Source organism: Lactuca sativa, chromosome 4, assembly GCF_002870075.4.
Source record: "Lactuca sativa cultivar Salinas chromosome 4, Lsat_Salinas_v11, whole genome shotgun sequence".
Lineage (NCBI taxonomy): Eukaryota > Viridiplantae > Streptophyta > Magnoliopsida > Asterales > Asteraceae > Lactuca > Lactuca sativa.
The window spans coordinates 143,634,888-143,659,163 of NC_056626.2; the positions used below are offsets into that span (position 1 = coordinate 143,634,888).

A 24,276-nucleotide genomic window follows, 5' to 3' on the forward strand; every position below is an offset into this window, starting at 1 on the left:
CGAGTCCATATTCTGGACTCCGCGAGTCCCCGTTGTCTGATGAAACCCTAACTTCAAGGGTTTGCCCCCTATTTAAGCTAGCTTGTGCGGCCCAAGCTCGCCCCCTTTCACCCTCAAAGCACCCTACATCAAACACTAACTCGTTTCTTGTGAGATTGAAGTGATTAGAGTGATTCCTTGAAGATTTTGGGAGAAGAAGGAGAGTGGATCAAGAAGAGAAGAAGGAGACCAGATATCTTGGTGCTATTTCAGAGTTCTCTGAGGTATATATCTGCTCCATTCTGTTTGTATGCTTAAAACCCCATTAGAGCACCTTTTGAGCTCTTCTTGAACCTTTTCCAAGCTTGTGCATGAAGTAGAATTTGTATTAGGTTGATTATCTACTAGATCTAGTCATGTTTGAGCTCCAGAAGCTCAGATCTATAACCTTTATGGGAGTAAATTGCTTGAATGTCCTAGATCTACCTTCTTAGCCCTTATTTCGCCTTTAATCCCCATTCTATGCATTTCTACACGTAAAGTTGGAAACTTTACGTGAAAATCATGCCCTAAGAACCCAGATTTGTAAATGGCATGAACTTGATTCGAACAAGATCGAGTGTATAGTATTTGCATGTGGCAGACTCGGCGAGTCGCTCATCGGACTCGGCGAGTCGAGTCGCGAGTCCCCGAGTTTTTCCCCCCTTTTCGTTTATGCCGAGTAGAGTAGTGAGTCCTGGGTGGACTCGGTGAGTTGGAAGCCGAACTCATCCATGAAGGAACTCGGCGAGTCAACGCCCTGACTCGGCGAGTTCAAGGCAACCTTCTTAGATCAAGAACAGACTCGACGAGTTGTTCATACAACTCGACGAGTCACAACATAAAGTGTTCATCGGATGAAGATGAACTCGGCGAGTTGTTCATACAACTCGGCGAGTAGGATGAATGACTTGGACATCAGTTTAGAAGGCGAACTCGTCGAGTCAATGCCTAACTCGACGAGTAAAGACGGGATTAAGGACAATCGAATGGATGGGACTCGACGAGTTGGCGAGCCAACTCGGCGAGTCGGGTCAACTGGAAGTTGACTCTCACTTTGACTTTTGACTTGATTAGGGGTAAAATGGTCATTTTACCCAAGGGGCAATTAGCGGTGTTTGACTGAGTATTTTGTGGGAATTATAGTCGGAGGATTTCCGGAGCGGCAACAGCAGCAGACAGTCAATTCCCACACTGATCAGCAGCTATTTCGAGGTGAGTTACCTTCCAGTAGTGGTGGGTCTAAGGCCACAATGCCGGCCCACCAGTAGGAGACGTATGATAGATGATTGTATTTGTGATATCATCTAGGTTTGCTACTACCTGATATGTTATATGCTAGCATGAAATGTAAATATGATAGTAGTAGAGTTCGGTTGTTCGGACCAAAGGGTAATCAGACACCCCAGATACGTCTGACAATATGTGATGATATGTTTGCATGTTGGCTTGTTATGTTATATGTGATAGAGGTAGTAGTAGGGGACTAGTCCCCGAGGGTCGGTTTTTAGGACCGACGGGTAGGTCAGCACCCCAGAATGGCTTGACGCGGGTAGGTCAGCACCCCAGAATGGCTTGACACAGGTAGGTCAACACCCCAGAATGGCTTGACACGGGTAGGTCAGGCACCCCAAAATTGCCCGGCAGTATGTATGCTATGTGATTGTATGGTATGTGGTATATTGGGGGAACTCACTAAGCTGCGTGCTTACAGTTTTCAGTTTTGGTTTCAGGCACCTCTTCGTCGAAGGGGAAGGAGCTGGCACGGTAGCGGTACATCACACACATGCCTTGCTTTTCGCATCACGAGATCCTCCTGGGAAATTATACTCTGACACTTTAATGTTTTATAAAAATGTTTTCTAGACATGCAGTATATTTTATGAAATGATATTATCGTTGAACATTTTATCCCTAATGTTTTGCCAAGTGCATGTTTTAAAAATGAAATTTTTGGCTCGTATTTTTGGGACGTTACAAGTTGGTATCAGAGCCCTGGTTTGAGGGATTCGGACACACCTTCGGGGGTGTTTGAACTCAAATCGAGGGATTAAAAGATTATGGAAAAAGAAAATGTTTTCTAAAAGGCTAAGTAAAGGGTTTTAAGAAAGAATGAAGTGTGTGATGTGCGCGACCGGCCGAGCTCAAGAAAGTATTCCTCAGAGTACCCATACAAGATTATGTTATGTTTATCAGTTTCAGTAGAACATCATGCTAAAATAGGACTAAGGATCTAGGAGTGATGCCTTATGTGCCTGCTTATGTGCTTCAGTGTATGAAAAGTTGCATGCTAGAACTGAGTAGACAGCAGTAGGATAGCCTGTTTAGGTTATGCCTGATAGTACGAGTTTAGCATTGTATGCTAGTTTAGTTTTTCTCTACGAGGATAGAGTTGCTTGAGATTGTTTCCTTTTGTCCAAATGTTGTTTGCTTTGTGCTATGTGGGCTTTGAGTGATGGGAGTTAGCTGTTAGGTGAATACGTTAAGGTCACATGTGATCAGGGTTGAATAATCTCAGAGTGTTGGATTTGACCCTATTGCGTAGCTCTTGTTTGAGTCCTAACCGTTGTAGGGATGAGTCCCTTACTCGAAGGATTATCCGAGCCTCATCACATGTGATTGTATTCAGGTAATAGCTAATTGGCATCACCAAGAGACCTTCAGCAGCTGAGGACTGGGTTGGGTGGAGTCAGAGGTTTCCTAGGGTAAGCCTAGGATAAGAGTAGCAGAGATCAGCGGTAGTGAAAGGGACCTGGTGGAGTCAAGGCAGTCCTTGGAGAAGGTACGGATAGATGTGGAAGGTAGTATGGGCCCGTACTACTGAAAGCAGAGGATCCGTACCCGAATCGAGGAAGGCCAAGATAAGACTAGGGAACTTGTAGTAGGTGTGATCCCTCCAGAAGTATCAGTATCGCTAACAATTGTTATTTCTTTTGTATTTCAGAATGGTGGTACTACGCTCGAGGCCAGCAGTTGGCAGCACAGGAGAGGGATCGGGTTTGGGATCAGGTTCCGAGCCAGTAGATGAGGGGCTAAGCGAGTTCATCGCATCAGAGATCACCAGAGGCATCCTTGAGTCGACCCCCATTATCTTCGGGTCGATCAAGGAAGGGATATTGGAGTTGATGGAGGATCGCCTCCGGGCATTTAGGAGCAACATGTCATTTGGCCAGTCGGGATCTCGCACACTGTCCTTCAAGGACTTTCGGGGCAGTGGTGCGCCGGATTTTCACGGGGCGAAGGACCCCATAGCTGCCAGACAATGGATTGCAGACATTGAGTCTGCACAGATGATTAGCTTCTGCCCTGAGGGGTCGAAGGTGAGGTTCACAGTAGGGTGTTTACGAGATCGAGCTAGGGATTGGTGGGAGTCCGTGGGGGACTCGTTGGGAGCCTCGGCTGTCGAGGCTATGACTTGGTCAGACTTCGTGACCAGGTTCAGGACAGAGTTTGTGTCGGCTGTCGAGCTTTAGCAGCTGGCCATGGAGTTTTTGGACATGAGGCAGACGACGGAGACTGTGGCAGAGATCACCGCCAAGTTCCGGGAGAGGGCATTGTTGGTGCCCCAGTACGCGAGTGATGAAGACATGAGGAGGACCCGCTACCACGACATGCTACGCGCTGATATTCGGGAGCATGTCAGCTTTTCGGCTTGCCCTACCCTAGACTCTATGATTGCCAAGGCGAGGGAGAGGGAGATAGATTTGGAGCACATACGAAAGAGGAAGTCAGAGGAGGGACAAACAGGAGGGGCTTTGGGGAAGAAGCCCAAGGGATACGATGGTAGGCCGAAAGGCCAGTCAGGACCGAGCCACTGCAGGAAATGCGGCAGGCCTCATGAGGGGGCATGTAGACTGGGATCGTCAGGCTGCTATAAGTGCGATAAGTTGGGGCATATCAGCAGGGATTGTACCGCCCCTGCACCTGTGATTCAGACATCTGAGTTGCTTTGTTTCCATTGCAACTAGAGGGGCCACAAGAAGGCCAATTGCCCCCAGTTGACAGCAACAGCGCCAGTGAAGGCGCCAACTCCAGCGACCCTGCGGATCACTGATGGTCGGCAGGGCAAGGCAGAGGCTCCGGTAGTGAGGAGTCGGGCATTTCAGCTGACTACCGAGGAGGCACGCGTCACACCCGACGTGGTGACGGGTATGATTCTTTCCCTCTACTTTATTTTATGATGTTATGATATTGATATGTGCTCTGTGTATATATGTATGCATTAGGATCGTTCCATGTGAACGGTATCCCAGTTCAGGTGTTGTTCGACTCGGGTACCACTCGATCATTTGTTTCCCTTGCGCTTAGCAAGAAGTTTCCTGAGTCTTCGGGCATGTTGGATTGCCCTTTGGAGGTAGAGATTGCTGATGATCGATCGGTGCCAGCGTCGATGGTGTTTCGGAATTGCGTGTTGCGGTTGTTTGAGGAGCGCTACTTGGTAGACTTGGTTCCTATTCCGTTGCGTGGGAACAAGGTGATTATAGGCATGGATTGGTTGAGCCCTAATGGGGAGGTGATAGATTGCGCGCAGCAGCTAGTGCGAGTCAGGACCCCAGGTGGGGGAGAGTTAGTGATTCATGGTGAGAGGCCGCAGAGCGGACCCACAGTATGTTCAGCAGCGAGGGCTAGACGCTACCTTCAGCAGGGATGTGCAGGGTATGTCGCGTACGTGATGGATACCCAGGAGGCGGGTAAGGCGATAGTGAGCAAGGTTCCGGTGGTGCGAGATTTCACAGATGTTTTCCCAGAGGAGCTCCCCAGGATACCTCCGGAGCGACAGGTGGAGTTCAGGATTGACCTCGTCCCTGGTGCGGCTCTGATAGCCAAGGCACCGTATCGGTTGGCTCCTCCTGAGATGCAGGAGTTGTCTACGCAGCAGCAGGAGCTGTTAGACAAGGGATTCGTTAGACCGAGTAGTTCACCCTGGGGAGCCCCGATCCTGTTTGTGAAGAAGAAGGACGGGTCGCATCGGATGTGTATAGATTACCAGGAGCTGAATAAGGTAATGGTGAAGAACCGTTACCCACTCCCGAGGATTGATGACCTCTTTGATCAGCTGCAGGGAGCATCTTGGTTCTCCAAGATCGATTTGCGTTCAGGTTATCATCAGATGAGGGTCAGAGAAGAGGATGTACAGAAGACCGCGTTTCGGACGCGCTATGGCCATTATGAGTTCGTGGTGATGTCGTTCGGGCTCACCAATGCTCCTACCGCGTTCATGGACCTCATGAACCGCATGTGTAGACCGATGTTGGATTGGTCTGTGATAGTTTTCATTTGATGACATCTTGGTTTATTCCAAGACGCAGGAGGAGCATGAGGAGCATCTGAGAGAGGTTTTGGAAACCCTGAGGAGGGAGAACTTGTACGCCAAGTTCTCCAAATGTGAGTTTTGGTTGCGCGAGGTGCAGTTTCTTGGGCACCTCGTCAACCAGAACGAGATTTCAATAGACCCGGCCAAGGTGGAGGCCGTGATGAGGTGGGAGGTTCCGAAGTCTCCATCCGAGATTCGGAGTTTCCTAGGATTGGCAGGCTACTATCGGAGATTCATTCGGGATTTTTCCAAGATAGCCATACCCTTGACACGGTTGACTAGGAAAGCCGTGGTCTTTCGATGGGAGCCTGAGCAGCAGGCAGCGTTCGAGATTCTGAGGCAGAGATTGTGCGAGGCGCCGATCTTAGCCCTGCCCGAGGGCGTAGAGGATTTTGTGGTATACTGTGATGCGTCGATCTCAGGTTTGGGCGCAGTATTGATGCAGAGGGGGCATGTCATTGCTTATGCTTCGAGGCAGCTGAAGCCACACGAGGCGAACTACCCGATGCATGATTTGGAGTTGGGGGCAGTGGTTTTCGCCCTCAAGATTTGGCGCCATTACCTCTACGGGGTTCGATGTACCATTTACACGGACCACAAGAGTTTGAGGTACCTCATGGATCAGCAGAATCTGAACATGAGGCAGCGTCGGTGGTTGGACGTGGTGAAGGATTATGATTGCGAGATCCTTTACCGCCCGAGGAAGGCCAATGTGGTGGCCGATGCGCTTAGCCGCAAGGCGGCGCCAATCAGGGATATTTGCATGAGGATGAATGTGGTGACTCCCCTGTTGGAGCAGATTCGGGAGGCTCAACAGGAGGCTATGAAGGAGGAACATCGGAAGAGTGAGCGAATAGTGGGTCAAGTCACCTCCTTCGATTATGATAGCCGGGGGTGATTGACACTACACCGTAGGGTGTGGGTGCCGTATCAGGGAGGCGTGCGCCAGATCTTGATGGAGGAGGCGCACAAATCCTGATTCTCTATTCATCCAAGGGCGACAAAGATGTATAGGGATCTTCGTCTAGACTATTGGTGGCCCTGCATGAAGCAGGATGTGGCGTGGTACGTCGAGCGGTGTTTGACCTGCAGGAAGGTCAAGGCCGAGCATCAGAGACCGCACGGCAAGATGCAACCGTTGGACATCCCGTTGTGGAAATGGGAGGATATTACGATGGATTTTATCACAAAGCTTCCCCGGACGGCGCGAGGAGTGGATTCGATTTGGGTCATCGTGGATCGATTAACCAAGAGCGCCCATTTTATTCCGATTCAGGAAAGTATCTCCGCCGAAAAGTTGGCCGATATCTACATCAGGGAGATAGTGGCGCGGCACGGGATGCCAGTGTCAGTGATATCAGATCGAGATGTGCGGTTCACTTCCAGGTTTTGGAAGAAGTTTCATGATGAGTTGGACACTCGTCTGCACTTTAGCACCGCCTTTCACCCGCAGACGGATGGTCAGAGTAAGCGGACCATCCAGAATTTGGAGGATATGTTGCAGGCATGCGTGCTAGAATTCGGTGGTAGCTGGGATACCTATCTTCCCTTGGCTGAGTTCTCGTACAACAATAGATACCACGCGAGTATCGACCATCCTCCATTCGAGATGTTGTACGGTCGGAGGTGCAGGACCCCGATATGTTGGGGTGAAGTTGGCCAGAGGGTCATGGGGAGCACCGAGGTGGTGCTCAAGACGACTGAGAGAATCCAACAGGTTCGGAGTAGGCTTCAGACTGCGCAGAGTCGGCAGAAAAGTTATGCCGACAAGCGTCGATCAGACCTGGAGTTCCAGGTCGGGGATATGGTTCTCCTGAAAGTGTCGCCTTGGAAAGGCGTCATCCAATTCAGGAAGTGGGGCAAGTTGGGCCCGAGGTACATTGGATCGTTCAGGGTTGTAGCCCGGGTGGGCAAGGTGGCATATAGGCTGGATCTGCCAGCCGAGCTCAGCCAGATCCACAGCACCTTCCATGTCTCCCAGCTGCGGAAGTGTCTCGTTGATGATTCAGCGGTGGTGCCGTTAGAGGATATACAAGTTGATGATAGCCTGAATTACATTGAGCGCCCAGTCGCAATCCTCGACCGGAAGTCGAAGGATCTAAGGAACAAGAGGGTAGAGTTAGTGAAGGTGCTGTGGCAGCACCGAAAGGGGTCCGACTGGACTTGGGAGCCGGTGGAAGAAATGATGGAGCATTACCCCGAGCTGTTTCAAGATCGAGCAGCAGACTTCGAGGATGAAGTCTAAAATAAGTGGGGGAGATTTGTAGCACCTGGTTCCTGGTACGTAAAATTTATCTTAGTGTTTTTCATTTTTTTTAGCCTTGGACTCGGCGATTTGTAGGTCCGACTCGCCGAGTAGAGACGGGATCCGGAACACGTTTAAGTTGGCGACTCGGCGAGTCCCCGATGTTTGATGAAACCCTAACTTCAAGGGTTTGCTCCCTATTTAAGCTAGCTTGTGCGGCCCAAGCTCGCCCCCTTTCACCCTCAGAGCACCCTACATCAAACCCTAACTCGTTTCTTGTGAGATTGAAGTGATTAGAGTGATTCCTTTAAGATTTTGGGAGAAGAAGGAGAGTGGATCAAGAAGAGAAGAAGGAGACCGGATATCTTGGTGCTATTTCAAAGTTCTCTGAGGTATATCTCTGCTCCATTCTATTTGTATGCTTAAAACCCCATTAGAGCACCTTTTGAGCTCTTCTTGAACCTTTTCCAAGCTTGTGCATGAAGTAGAATTTGTAATAGGTTGATTATCCACTAGATCTAGTCATGTTTGAGCTTCAGAAGCTCAGATCTATAACCGTTATGGGAGTAAATTGCTTAAATGTCCTAGATCTACCTTCTTAGCCCTTATTTCGCCTTTAATCCCCATTCTATGCATTTCTACACATAAAGTTGGAAACTTTACGTGAAAATCCTGCCCTAAGAACCCAGATCTGTAAATGGCATGAACTGGATTCGAACAAGATCGAGTGTATAGTATTTGCATGTGGCAGACTCGGCGAGTCGAGTCGCAAGTCCCCGAGTTTTTCCCCCCTTTTCGTTTATGCCGAGTAGAGTAGTGAGTCCTGGGTGGACTCGGTGAGTTGGAAGCCGAACTCATCCATGAAGGAACTCGGCGAGTCAATGCCCTGACTCGGCGAGTTCAAGGCAATTAGCGGTGTTTGACTGAGTATTTTGTGGGAATTATAGCCGAAGGATTTCCGGAGCGGCAGCAGCAGCAGACAGTTAATTCCCACACCGATCAGCAGCTATTTCGAAGTGAGTTACCTTCCAGTAGTGGTGGGTCTAAGGCCACAATGTCGGCCCACCAGTAGGAGACGTATGATAGATGATTGTCTTTGTGATATCATCTAGTTTGACTGAGTATTTTGCGGGAATTATAGCCGGAGGATTTTCGGAGCTGCAGCAGCAACAAACACTCAATTCCCACACCGATCAGCAGCTATTTCGAGGTGAGTTACCTTCCAGTAGTGGTGGGTCTAAGGCCACAATGCCGGCCCACCAGTAGGAGACGTATGATAGATGATTGTATTTGTGATATCATCTAGGTTTGCTACTACCTGATATGTTATATGCTAGCATGAAATGTAAATATGATAGTAGTAGAGTTCGGTTGTTAGGACCGAAGGGTAGTCAGACACCCCAGATACGTTTGACAATATGCGATGATATGTTTGCATGCTGGCCTGTTATGTTATATGTGATAGAGGTAGTAGGAGGGGACTAGTCCCCGAGGGTCGGTTGTTAGAACCGGCGGGTAGGTCAGCACCTCAGAATGGCTTGACGCGGGTAGGTCAGCACCCCAGAATGGCTTGACACGGGTAGGTCGGGCACCCCAGAATTGCCCGACAGTATGTATGCTATGTAATTGTATGGTATGTGGTATATTGGGGGAACTCACTAAGCTTCGTGCTTACAATTTTCAGTTTTGGTTTTAGGTACCTCTTCGTCGAAGGGGAAGGAGCTGGCGCGGTAGCGGTACATCACACACATGCCTTGCTTTCCGCATCATGAGATCCTCCTAGGAAATTATAGTCTGACACTTTAATGTTTTATAAAAATGTTTTCTAGACATGCTGTATCTTTTGTGAAATGATATTATCGTTGAACGTTTTATCCCTAATGTTTTGCCAAGTGCATGTTTTAAAAATGAAATTTTTGGCTCGTATTTTTGGGACGTTACAATCCATGGGTTAAAACTCCATGGACTATCCATGATAGCTTAGCCCAACCTAAATGAACTTGGCCCATTCCATATATATATATATATATATATATATATATATATATATATATATATATATATATATATATATATATAAGAGTCCATATTTAATTAGTTCCTTTTGATCACTTAATTAATTCTAAATTAATTCTTGATCAATACTAATTAACTAATATGATTCCATATTAATATATTAGAACTTATAATATATTAATATAAATCATAAATATATTATTCTCAAAAGACTATCCATATAAATTGTGTCGGTGAAGTGCAACCCAAATGGACCATGTCGGGTCGGGTCAAGTACATACCAAATATAGTTATGGACTTAGACATTAATCCAATAGACATAACATAAGTAATTATATTAATTTATGAGTTTAGAGATTAGAAAGTACCTTTGTCCTTTTTTTAGTTGATTCAGATGGAGTGTAATTGCTGGGCAAGGCTTGTAATCAGGCCATGAACTACCTTTAATCTTTAAATTGTATATTCTCTCCATAACATACAATCTAATCTCCTCTAACATGGCGATGATTGGCTTTTTCCTAGCATCTCTTATCACACTGTTGAAGTTATCAGATAACCCATTCTCCACTGCATCACACATCTTTCCCTCTTGAAAAAAATGCCCTACTCCAAGATTTGGGGTTTGTGTCCATAAGATAAGCAAAGGCTGCAGGGTTAAGCACTTCAATCTCCTTCATGACAACATTGAATAAAGGCCCAAACTATATGAGCATCAAAATATCAAACTAGATAAGTACATGGCCCAAACTATATAAGCATCAAAATATCAAATTCAAAATTTAAACTCGCTAATAGAACGGAAAAATAACACAAAATCAACCGAAACCAGAGGATTCAATCGCTACCGGTAATTGAATTTTCAGCCGTTCCAAAGCCGCCTCGTTGCCGGCGCCGGCGGTTCATTTCTCCGATTTGCAGTGACTCAGTTTATTGATAGTCCTGACTGGATTTTTACATTCTTCATTAGATTGACATGTAACACCCAAAATTAGAAAGCCCAAGAAAGGAAAGAATACCCTAAGTCAAAGGGTCAACTCGTCGAGTCCAGGGAGGAACTCGACGAGTCGGAGCGGGATCCGGGGGATCGATTAAGTAACCGACTCGGCGAGTCGGCAAAGAGGACTCAGCGAGTCCGGTCTGAAGAGGGAAACCCTAAATCCGGGACTTTGTGCACTATATAAGCATCTCATTCTCTCCCTTAGGGTTCCTTATAGCCTCTCTTATCCAGAATACGAAATGTCACACCCCCGAACCGGACGGCGGAAACGCCCGAGGGCTCTTGTGACTTAAATTGAATACCATCACAATGATTATACATGAATCATAACATCATTCATCACCATGCATTGAAATATTACAACTGATATTGTTTACATTCAATACATTGTTTTAAACATTACAATTTCATAACATAAACCGTTCGATAGATAATCTAAGCAAAACACCATGACATAACTTGATACTTATTCTTCGGCTTACCTGTTACCTGAGAATACAAATTATTTTGGAAAAACGTCAACATATGAAATGTTGGTGATTTCATAAGTAATGTTATGGAAAAATGATTTTTGTGAAGTTTGAAACACCCAGAAAATCTGATATTTTCTGAAAAGAGTATTTGTTTATAAAAAGTGTGAAGATCCGTAAATATGCTTGTCGATTTAGGAAACATGTATAATTGTTGAACTTTGTATACATCACATAGGTGAAAATGTTGAACTTTCCGGGAAAACCCGATGTTTTCCCAATACGTAAATTACAGGACTTGTTTATTGTTATACCGATACGACGAATGTTTTTGACTACCCAGGTGACATTGAACTAATTAGGGTTTGTGAGTTGTTACAATCACGCATTAATGAAAATGACTAGTTTATAACTACAGATTACGAATGATCCTTAAGGCGTCGTCCGTACTACTCACATAATCCAACCACCCTGACTTCTCTTAATTAACGCCACGAATCTGATTACTCGAATTCTCAAAAGCCGGTCAACCGAGGAGAAAGGAGGGTACGAAGCCCCCTTTATTTCCATAAGTTATTCAAGGCTATCGGGAATGCGAAAGGCACTTGGCCCAACTCGCATTTGACTTCTCGACCTCACTAGCAGTACTAATGGACCATTAGGGCCCAATAGCACAATAGAGCTATTGAAAGTCCTTTTACATGAAATTGGGTCATTGGAGGCCCATTAACATGTAAGCGCGTTCCCTTCGGGCCCAAAGATCAGGTTATTGGGCTAGCAAGGCCCAACAAGCATGATTTGAAACTTTCAAGCCCAAAGTTTGAATGTTGACTCATCATAGTTATTGCGTGTTTATTGAAATACTTTGGTTTATTGAATTTTGTTTTGTTATTGATTCGAGACCGAATCAATTCGTTTTGTAACGATATTTGTTGTTGAGAGTGTATTTGTTTTTCCGTTTCGTTGGTAGTCGTGGATCTTGTATTTTGTCTTAGTGAATTAATTTGTTTAAAAGTAAGATTTTTACCTTTTCACAACCTTTCTTTTATAAAATAGCACTTTTATTCCTTTCTATAAAAGAATTTCATTTTAGTCCTTAAAACATTATTTTGACACTTTTGTATCATAAACTTGTTGAAAAGACATTTTTAACCCAATTTTATTTTGTAAACAGCTTTAGCCCTTCCAGAATGATGTTTTCTCGGTTAAAACCCCCAATTTCGCAACTTTTACAGTTTTGGCCCAAAATAGAAATTTTTTACATTTTTTTATCCTTTTTGAATTTAAAAAACATTTTTGACCTTTGAAATAGTTTTAATACACTTCAAATCCCCTGTTTTACAGAAAATTGCATTTTCAGCCCCTCAAACTTATAAATCTCGCATTTTGGGGCTTATTGGGCCGAAAAGCCCAAATCTAGCCCATTGGGTTCAAAATTTACAATTGAAGTCCCTCAAAAATGTCGTTGTTCAGAAAAATTATTATAGAAACTGTTTGGAACCTTTTTACCCTCCAGAAACTATAAATTGTCGGTTTGTACCCTAAGTTTTGTATTTTTGACATTTTAAGCCCAAAAATGGGTTTAATATTAGATTATGTTCATCTTGACCTTATAAGCCATTTTTATTGACTTGATTAGTGTATAATAACTTAAGTTATGTTTATATCTCTTCTCATGCCTAAGATCTTGGTTTCTACACACTTTTTGATAACATATACATCACAAAACACATGATATCACACACATACATGCATCAAATCACACATATCATACATTTACACATCGATCTACACATTTTCTTGTATTCTCCCCCATAAAACTCATAAAAACCGAAAAGAAGGGGGTATGAAACTCACCTTGGGTGTGGTTTCGGTTTTGGAAGGAAAAGATGAAGAAGAATTCGATCCTAGCAACCTTTCTTGGAGGATCTCGAACTTAATGTGCTCTAAGATGCAAAATCATGAGTTTGAATGGATTAAGAGATGATTTTTGATGAGAAGGAATTAGATAGATTATGGATCTAACATCAACTTACCTTAGATGATGTGTTTATAGGTTAAATCTCCTTGAAAGCTTCCTTAATATCGAAAATATGGAGAGGAGTGGAGAGAGTTTTCTTGAGAGAATTGTGAGTGAAATGTGTGTGTGTGCTTGGGTTCGGCCGAGAGCAAAAGAGAGAGGTTTTTGAATTGATTTGCATGAAAACATGAAATGGTGCATGGGAATCCTATGGACAAATGTGAGGTGGCATAGGAGAGTCAACTCTCCTTCTTTGGTTGGGCTTGGGCCGAGATTTGGAGAGAAAAAGATGAGGATTTGGCCTTGTATGCTTAAGCCTATTTCATGGTTATGTTAAGTGATGTTTGACCCTAATTAATTATAAATATGATTTTTATCACCTATATTATGGCCCAATATGGTCCATTTAAATATCTTATTTCATTCTAGGCTCAATATGGCCCATAATATTAAAATAAAATGAAAGTGGGTCCAATTAGACTCCATTTAAGAGCTCTAAGCCCATGATATTCCAATTGGAAGCTTATTGGTCCATTGGGCCCAATAAGGAAGTTCTAGTCCAAAATGGACTTAAACAGGGACTTCTAAAGTTTCCAATTGTTTGTGTGACTATTTGTAGTGCTTGTATGAAGCGTTTGATTGAAATTCTGTTGTCATAGAGTAAGCATCAAACATGCTTTCATATTTTTGATTCATAGTTGACATAAGTGTTGTAGTTACAAGGCACCAAAAATTTCTAGTTGTGACACGAAACCTTAAGCCTCCATTGTTGCACATTCAAGCTTTCTTGCCATTTTGGGTGATTTGAAGGAAGAAGGAAGAAGGGAACCATTGGGGAGTCAAGGATTGGTAGTAGATCCAGAGTTTGTGAGATTTTCCAGAGCATTTGAACGTAATGAGTCGCTACCTTCACTCTTTGCATATAGATCAACCTTTAACATGAGATTTGGGGCTTTTAGGGCAAGTTTAAGAACCATTTCGAGTTAGAAGCCCAGATCTGAAGTTGCTACTTCAGATCTAAGTGTATCTTGGCCTAGAGAATCATAATGTAGCACCTAGTTCTTGGTACGTGTTCTTTTTAATAAATCTTTAAATATTTTGCATTTGTTCTTGGACTCGGCGAGTTGAAGGACCAACTCGCCGAGTAGAAGCGGGATGAGGCGCGAAGTTTAAGTTGTGGACTCGGCGATTCGAGTCCCGGACTTAGCGAGTAGACCCTGTTTGGGAAAAAACCCTAATCCGAGGGTTTTCACCCTATTTAAACACCTTAACTCGGCCTCCTTAGTCCCATTTGCTCCTAGAAGAACCCCATAGCAAACCCTAGCCGTTTTTGAAGCAATCTAAGGCATTTGGAGTGATTTTGGTGCTTTTGTGATCCAAGGAAGGAAGGAAAAGCTTGAAGGATCAAGAGGAGGCTAGAAGGATTCGGTTTTGAGCATCATTTGCAGACTTCAGATGGTATAAAGTCTATACCTTGCTTGCTCTTTTGATAGATCCCATTTTGTGGAGTTTTAGGGCTTTTCTAAGCCCTTTTGGTCACCAACCATGATTGCAAGCATGGTTTGAGGTTGATGTTTCAGATCTAGGTCCTTAGAGGGGTTACAAGGCAGAAAGGAATGGCTTTTGCACTCAAGGAAGGCCCCATGCATTGTGAGAGCTTGTTTTAGGACCTTTTAAGCTTAAAGTCCCATGCAAGCACGTAAAGGTTGTAACTTTACGTGCTAGATCGATTATAGAAGCATAGATCTACATTTTGATCAAGGGTTGTACATCAGAAATCGAAGATTCAGTGAGTGGTTGTGACCAACTCGGCGAGTCCAAGGTTCTGTCCCATATCAGTTGAGGGTTATAAGGACCCAGTTGAGTGTGGGGAGGTTTTAAGGGGGTCCCAAGGGGTGACCCAACGTTCCAGACTAAGCCATTGTTCTGGAAATTCATGGGACTCGGCGAGTGCATGAACAGACTCGGCGAGTCCAAGGCAATCTTCTTAAGGATAAAGATGAACTCGACGAGTTGTTCATACAACTCGACGAGTCAAGCACAGGACTTGTGTATTAGTTGATGATGAACTCGACGAGTTGTTCATACAACTCGGCGAGTCGGATGAGGATTCAGTCGATGTTCATTTAGAAGGAAAACTCGTCGAGTCATCGCCTAACTCAACGAGTAGAGACGTGTATGAGGTCTAATGGAAGGATAGGGACTCGGCGAGTTGGCAAGCCAACTCGGCGAGTCAGGTCAACTAGAAGTTAACTTTGACTTTGACTTGGTCAGGGGTAAAATGGTCATTTTACCCTAAGAGTAGATGTCAGTTTCTGACTAAGTGTTTTGTGGGAATTATAGCCGAAGGATTCCGGAGCAGCAGCGGCAGCAGTTAGAGGATTCCCGCGCAGTTCAGCAGCTACTACGAGGTGAGTTACCTTCCAGTAGCGGTGGGTCTACGGCCACAATGCCGGCGCACTAGTAGGGATCGTATGCTAGATGTTTGTCTTTGTGATATTCATCTGTGTTGTTACTACCTGATATGTTATATGTTAGCGTGATATGGTATGTGATAGTGATAGAGTTCGGTTGTTAGGACCGAAGTGTAGGTTAGGCGCCCATATATGCCTAATAGTATGTTATGACATGTTTAGCTGCTAGCATGATATGTTACATGAGATAGAGGTAGTAGGAGGGGGAAGGGTCCTCGAGATTCGGTTGTTAGGACCGAAGGGTAGGTCGGACACCCCAGATATGTATGACAATAGATTATGCTATGATATATGTGATAGTAATAGTAGGGGGTGAAATAGTCCCCGAGGTTCGGTTGTTAGGACCGAAGGGTAGTTAGCACCCCAGAATGGCTCGACATGGGTAGGTCAGCACCCCAGAATGGCTTGACACAGGTAGGATGGCACCCCATAATAGCCGTATGGGTAGGTCGGCACCACAGAATGGTCGTACCGGGTAGGTCGGGCACCCCAGAAATGCCTGGCAGTATGTGGTACGATGGGGGAACTCACTAAGCTTCGTGCTTATAGTTTTCAGTTTTGGTTTCAGGTACCTCTTCAGCGAAGGGGAAGGAGATGGCTCGGTAGCGGCACATCATACACACACATTGGTTTTCCGCATTATGAGATGTTCTGGGATTGTACTCTGACATTATTATTATTTTCATGTTTTGGGTTTTCAGACACGATATATGTTTTGTGAAATGATATGATCGGATGATGTTTTACTACAAATGTTTTACAAACCACTTAAATTAAATGAAATTTTTGGGCGTGAAAATTGGGTCGTTACACATAAAGCATCAGTCTATGGGTTGATTGTTAAGCCTCTTTGTCTTGAACCCTAGTTTATAGTGTTTTGAGCCTAGATCTCCTTAGCTACACGTAAAGTTTGCCACTTTATGTGAGGAATAGGCTTTAGAAGAGTGGATCTACAGTTTGGAGTCCATGCATGACTCAAAAGCCTCTGAATATATGAAGGAATGAATAGACTCGATGAGTCCTTCGAGTGGACTCGGCAAGTAATATGAAGATGGAGATGAACTCGACGAGTTGGATGAACAACTCGGCGAGTCTGTTGAAGATTGCCTTGGACTCGGCGAGTCTGTTCTTGGACTCAACGAGTCAAGTCGCGAAACCCCAAACCCTTCGAGTTAAGACTCGGATCAGTGAGTTGGATAGGTTAAGACTCGGAAATCGGTAGACTCGGCGAGTCAGGGGCTGACTCGGCGAGTCGAGTCGCGAATGAAAGGATTCTAAGCGTATGCACTCGGCGAGTCAGTAGGCAGACTCGACGATTAGGGTTGACCTGGGAGGTTGACTTTGACCAGAGTTGACTTATTTTGACTTCTAGAGTTCAATTTGAAACTAAGTGTTATATTGATATTAGTAGCTTGAGGAGCTAGTGGGGCAGTGGTTTAGAGAGTTGTCGGACAGCAGCTAGAGGTTTATCAGCAAAGTTCAGCAGTGCGAGGTAAGCCTCCTCACTGTTTGTATGGGTCTAAGGCACCAATGTCGGCCCATTTAGTTTATGTATGATAAGAAGACCCGGGGATTAGCCCTAGGCATTATGCATGAAAGACCAGGAGTCGGCTCCTGGCACACGATATGCTATTATGTGTGGTAGGAAGACCCGGGGGTTAGCCCTAGGCAATATGTATGAAAGACCAGGAGGTGGCTCCTGGCGCACTGTATGTTATTATACATGAAAGAACAGGAGTTGGCTCCTGGCAAACTATATGTTGATTAGCCTAATAGAGTAGTATGTATAGTTGTCTTCGTGATACTTGCATGAAAGACCGGAGGGTGGCCTTTGGCACTTGTCTGTAAGACCCAGGGAGCGGGCCCATGCTTGACCAGGAAGATCACGTGCGGTCCATGGCATAACCACAAGACTATGTTTGGCACATAGCACCTTGGCAAGACTATGTTTGGCACATATCACCTTGGCAAGACTATGTTTGGCACATAGCACCTTACCTGATTATGGATATGTTGGTTATGTATGGTTCTTGGCTATGTATGGCATGTATGGATCAGTTGGTTTGTATGGTATGTGGTATCTGGGGAACTCACTAAGCTTCGTGCTTATGGATTCAGTTTTGGTTTTAGGTATTTTGTTTTCAAGGAAAGGAGTCGGCTCGATCGCAGCGCATCACACTATGTTTTCCGCACATGAGATCTTTGGGATTACACTCTAATATGGTTTTACGATAATATGTTTGATTACCGACACTTTGGTTTGTCACGAGATATTATAATGAATGTTTTTATATTGATGGTTTTATGTAATAACTTATTTAAAAATGAAAATTTTGGCCTCGAATTTTGGGATGTTACATGACAAGATTACGATTCCATATTTGACCGCACTGACCACCTATTTCAGTTACGGTTTGCTCATCGCTTTTGGCCAATTGCGCGACTTCTTCCGTAAATTCATTGATTGGCGGAAAGCCAGCAATCTTCAGGTTCGTTATCTCTGTCTGTAATCTGTATACCTTATGTTATTGAAATGTTCTGTTGATAACTTAGTATGCTATACGTAAACTTCATGTTGCGTATATTATCAGGGCTATGCACCGATCTGTTTAGGGCTTGAAGATTTCTATATTCGCCGCCTCTATCTCCGTATACATGTATATTAGTATGCACCATAGATTTTACTCTTTTAGTTGATACAAAAGGTTCATTTACAAAAACATGATTCGACATATTTATAAGTTAAAAGACATGTTACCTTTATGTATATATGTAGGATTGCTTTGGACGACCAATATCAAGCCCTCCTGATGCTTGGTTTGATGTGATAGAGCGCGTTTCTAATGACAATAACAAGACACTCAAGTGAGTGACTGGATTCACATTCTTAGTTTCCAGTTGAGAATCTAGATTTGGTTTAAGTTTTTTTTCTGTCTCTTCTAATTTTCACAACGTATGGATTGTATCATTGGATGCCATAAATTGTCAAGTTGTGCACATTATGTAGGCGAACTACAAAAGTAAGTAGGTGTCTTAACTTGGGATCATACAACTACCTTGGATTTGCTGCAGCCGATGAATACTGCACACCTCGTGTAACTGAGACTTTGAAGAGATACTCTACAAGCACATGTAGTACTCGTGTGGAAGGAGGTAATTTTATTCTTTTCTTTTATCATTTGTAAGAGATTCTGATGATGGATTGGTGTCTTTCAGGAACGACAACATTGCATATTGAATTGGAGGATGTTGCGGCTGACGTCGTTGGAAAACCAGCTGCTATGGTTACTGGCATGGGATATGTTACTAACTCTGCTATCCTTCCTGTATTGGTTAGACATGTACGTGTTCTTGTTCTTAGTTTATTTGTGCAAAAATTTATCATTCTTGATGGGAACTTATGCAGGGAGGTTTGATAATCAGTGATTCACTCAACCACAATTCAATTGTCAATGGAGCTTGAGGGTTTGGTGCCACCATTCGAGTCTTTCAACATAACAGTAAGTGCCTGTTTATCTTTGACTTAACAATGGGATAGGATTTAATGGGGCAAATATATATGGGTGTTTCTTTTTGACTTAATCTATAAAACATGTCTTAACTCTTAATGTGTTAAGTACTTAACTCATTTGATTTTGAATTTGTAACAATATCAAATAAACACCAACTTGTTCGTTGTCACACATCTAAACAAAAGGGTAAAATGGTCATTCACTCATATATATGTTCTTTTCTTTGCAGCCCCTTCTCATTTGGAGAAAGTCCTGAGGGAGCACATTGCTGATGGGCAACCAAGAACACATAGGCCATGGAAGAAAATCATCGTTGTAGTGGAGGGAATTTACAGCATAGAAGGAGAACTTTGCAAACTCCCTGAAATAGTCTCTATATGCAAAAAATACAAGGTCATTCATTGATTTAATTATTATTATTATTATTATTATTATTATTATTATTATTATTATTATTATTATTATTATTATTATTATTTACTATTGTTTATTTAATGATATTATTTGATATAGGCATATGTTTATTTAGATGAGGCACACAATATAGGAGCAGTAGGCAAAACAGGAAAAGGTGTGTGTGAGCTTTTAGGTGTAGACACTGCTGACGTGGACATCATGATGGGAACTTTCACAAAATCATTTGGATCATGTGGTGGTTATATAGATGGATCAAAGGAACTTATTAAATACTAGGTGTGAAATCCATATATTACATGAGTTTATTTAAAAAAAAAAACTAAATACATTGAGAAGTATGAATTTATAAAAAAAAGTAAGAAAATATTGAATTATAAAAATTAAAATGTTTTTTTTTCTCTTGTAAATTTAAATAAATAATTTAGATAAATAAATAATGAAAATTAATGAATCTTTAATTTAGTTATTTTGAAATTAAAAGGAAAGTTCATTAATAAAATTGATATGCATTTATTATTGCATTTAAACATTATCTAGAATTTAATAAAATAAAAAAACCCCATAAAATGACATATGGAATCAAAATTAATTTAAAATAACCACAAAATTACATGTGTCAAAATAAATGAGAATGTGACATGTGTCAAAAAGATCTTTATTTATTAGGGAGGATTTGAAGTACACATGTCCTGCTCATTTATATGCCACATCAATATCACCTCCTGCTGCTCAACATATTATATCTGCCATCAAGGTTATTCTTGGGGAGGATGGCTCTAGTCGAGGTCACCATTTTTATATTATCTTTTTTTTTCTTTCATCATAATGATTTTTTTTTGTTTTTGTTTAATTCAGGGGCGAAAAAGCTAGCACAAATACGTGAAAACAATAATTATTTTAGGTCTGAGCTACAGAAAATGGGGTTTGAGGTTTTAGGGGATAACGACTCTCCTGTCATGTGTATCATGCTTTATAATCCTGCAAAAATCCCTGCTTTTTCAAGAGAGTGTCTCAAGCGGAATGTATATCTTTACACTTTATATCATTATTATTGTTTATAATTGTAACACCCGTGTTGCTGGGCTTGTCATTAATAGCAATGTAATAGTCTAGGTTAACCCTTGTAACCCATCTTGAAATAATAAAGATGTATTATTTGTGTATTATGTGTTTTGTGCTTAGTTGTGTGACTTAATTGAATTAAGAATAAAAATAAGCGTCAAAATAAAATAGTAGATAAAGCCGATATCTTTGGATAATGTTGTAGTAGTTGAAACGAGGTTTCCGAATATATAAAGAATGCCGAAATCCGAGTTATAACGAAGAAATTATGATATGTCGAAGTTTCGCGACAGAACTGGCAACGCTGAATGACATAAAAAGTGAAATTTACGTTAGAGCAATATTTAGCCTTAGTGATCTAAACGAAAGTCGTAGAGTTCGTTAAACCGAGAGCGTGCATAAAAAGATCGTCCAAATCTGACTTCGTATGAGGAAGTTATGATTTTTCGAAGTTTCGACTTAGTAGTATGCAGCCCGAATACTCGATTTGAGACCGAACGGTTTTTAGCCGAAACAATCTAAACGAAAATCGAAGATCTCGTTAATAGTAGCGAAACGATAAAAAGATAGGCGAAAGCGGACGTCGGATGAAGAAGTTATGAATTTATAACGGAGTTTTCCTGTCCCGGCCTACTAAAAATAAATAATAAAAATAAAATCAAAATTAGTCGACTGAGTCTAAATGAAAGTTGTAGAGTATGGTCTGAGCTATGCGTGGATATAAAAAACGTCGAAAACGGAGCTCGTATGCGAAAGTTACGCAATTTAGAAGTTTGACGAGTCAAATTACGCCGAGAGTAATTTGAGTATGCCCAACGTACTCGGATGAGTGCAAGTTGCCTGACCAATACTCGAGTGCTACCAAATGACGCATGCAGTGACGTCAAAGTATGCCCAACGTACTTGGAGTTACGCCCAGCGTAATCCCAGACCCAACAGCCTATAAATAGAAACCGAGATCAAGCATTTTCCTTGCTTTTTTTCTTCCTTTCTCTCTAAGTTTTGCATCATTTTGTGTGCCAATCATATCCCGAAGCCCCGGTATTATTCCCGAGCCTCGAAGTAAGTCTCGAAGATCCCGAGAAGCGTTATTTCGAGCCGAAGCTCTGCCCGCGAGGAGCCCGGTTTTTGTGAAGACCTTCCAGATCTACCGAAGAATATTACTTCTACAAATCGTAGTGCTGTCCGATCATCTTCTGATCAAGTGAGTGTGTAGTTCCTTTCTTCTAACACATAATTATGAAGTATTAGATACGAAATACGTGTTATGTGTATATTTTGTTGATTATATGTGTGAATGTATATTCACTTTCTTTTATCTCATAGATGTGATTTATTCTCTATGAAATATGTGTTATGTGTGTGTGCCTCATCTGTTATGTGGAATATGTATTAAATGAACATGCTATACAGGTTTTAAACTATGTATAAAAATATATATTTTTATCTACTAATATGTTGGGTAGAACATGGGTAGATAATTGATGTGTGATAAACAGATGAGAGACCTCGATGTCATTGTGATCCAGTTATCTAGCGGAATTTAGATGACGACCACAGACTCCTTCTAGACAGTCCCGTGGAACACTAGCAGGCTCATAAATTGTAGGTGTTAATGAAATTGGGTTTTCATTCGCTGTATTCCATCCCCCTCATGGTTGCCTTATTTGACTCATATTGCTAAGGAATCCCCGAAGCATGTGTTCTCGCCCCGATGAAATATTCTGAGACTAGGTCCCTTGTGATAGTTGTTTTAGGGACGTAAAGTGAGAATAACGGGAATGTGTAATTGGGTCATTTTTGGGTTGAGGAAATTTAATTACTTATTTATTGTGTGTTGAAAACCCTATATGCTCACCAGGCTCCCAAGCCTGACCCACTCAGTTTTATTTGTATTACAGGAAGTGGCGCAAGGGCATAAGATGGATGAATTATCAAGTCGTTTTGTTTACAAGTCTGTATATGTATATATTTGTTGAATGACTTGTAATGTTATCGTTTATGCTTTATGGTCTGTATCGGAACATGACATCCCGAGTTTTGATTATATAATGAAAATACATTTCTTTATAAAATGCTTTGGTAAATATTATTTTATCACGTTTTGTTTTTGGGAACAAATTCCGCAACTCTTTTAAATCAAAAGAATTTACTCTGAAATTATTTTAAAAACATAAATGAAACCGGTCTTTTCTGGCCGTGATTTTGGGGATGTCACAATTATTATTTGATTTATTTCTTGATTATGAATTTTAGTTTTTGAAGTCAATGATGTGTGGTTGACTTTATAATGTGAAGGTTGCGGTTGTGACAGTTGCGTTTCCAGCTGCACCTCTACTGTTGGCTAGAGCGCGTATTTGTATTTCGGCTGCTCAAGGGAATATATGGTCAAAGCATTATAGGTAATAAATAATAAACTTATGTTAAATATTATTATTTTACTTTTAGTTTTGGTTTAAGGGAATTTTAGTTTCACTGAGAAAATTAAGCTTGTTATTTAGGTGATAAGCAGAGTAGGGGACATGGTGGGAATAAAATATTTTCCAGTTGAACCAAAGAAGACACAACTGGAGGAAGGAACAAAAAAGATAGATTAATTAAAACATTAATTTTTCAACACTCGAGAGAATTAATTGTTTGTGCTGACGTGGCGATGTTGTGTTTAGAGATAGTTTTGTCCAGATGTAGGCTGCAATGTCACCTAATGTTGTAAAATCAGGATCGATTTTAAGGCTAACTCAATTTATGTGATGTGAATACAGACTTGACTTGTATTCATTTAATTTTTGATATTTTGTTGTGTATTTTTCCTTTAGACTAAAAGTAAATATTTGTAGATTTTATCATTTTTGTTGTACAATCTATGTTTGTATACGGTTATTATTGCCTGAATTGAAACGACTTTAGGAATATGGGTATCAAATTACAAAGAAATTAGAATTTTTATTTTTGTGTAACTTGTTTGATATGTATATCAAAATTAAATATAGTGAATAAATAATTTTGGTAATTTAGTTTTGATTGAAAAAATAATCATATATTTAGAGGTCAGGATTATATTTATAATTCCTTAATACTTTGAGACATGTCATCCAAATTATAAGAATTATAAAGATATTATCAACTACAACTTTAGCTCAATCATTTTTATGTTGCAGTCCATAACACTTTTAAAGTTTAGGTTATCATTACATAGTCTAACTATATATGATGTTTTTTTTTGTTTAATTAAAATAAATATTTGTCGCTAATCATATCCTAAGGGCTAAGGCTATGTTTGGCGTACTAGCTGAAAAGCTAGTTGATAGCTGAAAAGCTAGCTGTTAAATAAAAAACTAGCTGATAGCTGAAAAGGTAGCTGATAAAAAATAACGTTTGGTAAAACTAACTGAAAAACTAGCTGAAATATATAAAATTACATAAAAGGACATGTAGGAGTATGTGTTTCTATAATTAATTAAGGGTGTATTTGGAAAATTTTAAACTATCAGCTAGTTTTTCAACTATCAGCTAGTTTTTTATTTAACAACTAGCTTTTCAGCTAGTACGCCAAACATAACCTAAGTAGCTTTTCAAAAAGTTAGCTTAAAAGCTATTTTTTGGCTTACCAAACACGACAACATAAAAAAGCTCGAAAAATAAGTTAGCTTATCAGCTAGATGTGGCGCGCCAAACAGAGCCTAAAATTCAAATTGCTTAATGAAATAAATAAGAATTCCCAAAAATCTTTA

At 41.7% G+C, this 24,276-nt stretch overlaps 1 pseudogene; it reads left to right on the forward strand.

Annotated features, from left to right (window-relative positions):
* The first annotated feature begins 17,905 nt into the window (after positions 1-17,905).
* On the forward strand, positions 17,906-23,142 carry LOC111895396 (long chain base biosynthesis protein 2d-like; annotated as a pseudogene).
* The last annotated feature ends 1,134 nt before the right edge of the window (positions 23,143-24,276 follow it).